This window comes from Psammomys obesus, unplaced genomic scaffold (assembly GCF_907164565.1).
Source record: "Psammomys obesus unplaced genomic scaffold, mPsaObe1.curated_primary_1811, whole genome shotgun sequence".
Taxonomy (NCBI): Eukaryota; Metazoa; Chordata; class Mammalia; order Rodentia; family Muridae; genus Psammomys; species Psammomys obesus.
The window spans coordinates 19,255,567-19,257,281 of NW_026585644.1; the positions used below are offsets into that span (position 1 = coordinate 19,255,567).

The 1,715-nt window shown below is 50.3% G+C and overlaps 1 long non-coding RNA gene across 1 annotated transcript in view; it reads right to left on the reverse strand.

Moving 5' to 3' along the window:
* The window catches only part of LOC129688316 (uncharacterized), a 2,589-nt gene extending 1,692 nt beyond the window's left edge, over positions 1-897 (reverse strand). Inside the window, exon 1 of the long non-coding RNA XR_008721916.1 lies at positions 688-897. This is a non-coding gene — a long non-coding RNA (uncharacterized LOC129688316). The remainder of the gene's footprint in view (positions 1-687) is intronic.
* Between the last annotated feature and the right edge of the window lie 818 nt (positions 898-1,715).

Consider the following 1,715-nt stretch of genomic DNA (forward strand, 5'->3'; position numbering starts at 1 on the left):
TTTTTTTTTTTTTTTTTTTTTTTGAGACAGGGTTTCTCTGTGCAGCTGTGGCTGTCCTGGAACTCACTCTATAGACAGGCTGGCCTCAAACTTACAGAGATCCACCTGCCTCTGCCTCCCAAGTGCTGGGATTAAAGGCGTGGGCCACCACTGCCTAGCTGAGTTTTCCCATTGCTGGCTGTTAGACTACATGTGCCTTTCCGGAAACATCCGAGGTTTATTCTCCAACGTGCTGTTACTCTGAGTGATAATTCTAGAAAACTCATTACTTTGTATTTGAAAGTAGTAACCCGATTAGCAGCACAGCAAATGGAAAACTGCAGCCTGGATTTCCAGACTTGGGGTTGTGGAGAGCCAGGGAGAGTCACCCAGCTATGGGGAAAGTTGGCTCTGTCTGTACCAAGCTGATGGCTGCTTGGAGCATCATTAGGATTCAGGAGGTTCTATCCGCTCAATTCTCTCTGAGCTGTAAAGCTGGGAATAAATAAATAAATAAGGCAGATGTCATTGCCTTCTGCCTGCAAAAGCTGAGCCAGGGAGATGAGTTGCTGTTGTCATTTCCGGTAGATGAGAGCCCCCCTCCCCCACAAGGAAACCCTCTCTGGGGATTGCATGAGCCTGATTCCCCAAAAGGAACTAACTCTGAGCTCCATTTGACCATGAAAACAAACAAGAAACGCTTCTCACCTAAGGTCTTCCCGGCCAGTAATCAGCTGGATCTGTGCTCAGCACCAAGGGCTGCCTCCCTGGATGAAGACTTTGCTGAGCAGAAGCGATATCTACCGCTGAGGTTCAGGGGGGCAGAGAGCCCATACCCACATTTTTAACAAGCGTTGGGGCTCGTTCTTTTTGCTCCGGGGCTAAGCTCATTATCGTAGGCGCAAGTGGAACATAAGGCTGCGGTCATGCCACTGGAGCCCGTGAAGAGGAGCCTGGGGAGCCACGCCTGCATTGTGCAGGGTGCCGGGGAGAAACCAACACAGACAAGGCAGGCAGGGGGCACAGGCAAGGTAGGTAGGACAGATAGGGAAGGTGGAGCAGTCAGGGGACAGAGGAAACAGGTCAGGCAGCGCAGACAGGACATCTGGTGCCTTTCACACACACACACACACACACATACATGCACACATGCACAAATACACACATATATGCATATCACATACACATAACATACACATAACACACACATACACATGTTGTAGTATGAAGGGGTGAGTCCTTTAAGGCATGACATCAATGCATCACTGCTGTTTTGTGGGCTGAGTCATCATGGGAGCAGATCCCCGATAAAGATTGAGTCTGACACAATTTCCCCTGTAGCGTGCATTCACACTTGCCCTTCTCTGGCGTTCTCGTGGAGCACCGAGGCCCCCTCCAGATGCCAGCACCACCTTCTGGATTCCCCAGCTCGCAGAACTGTGAGAAACAAGTTGTTTCATAAATTATCCAATCTGCAGCAGGCCTGTTTTGAGAACAGGAACTAGGCCGACCCTGAAGTTTTAGCAGCTGAGCAGAGGAGCCTCCCCGCTCTGCAGGGATATGGACCAGGAACCCTTCAGCCTCTGAACTTGAAGGTGTTAGTGCAACAGAAGAGACTATATTCCAACCCAGGGTCACTTGGATCTCCTAGTGACAAAAGCTGCTCTTTGAAGACATCTGTGGCAGTGCATACCCGTACTCCCAGAACTTGGGAGGTGGAGATGGGAGGGTCCTGA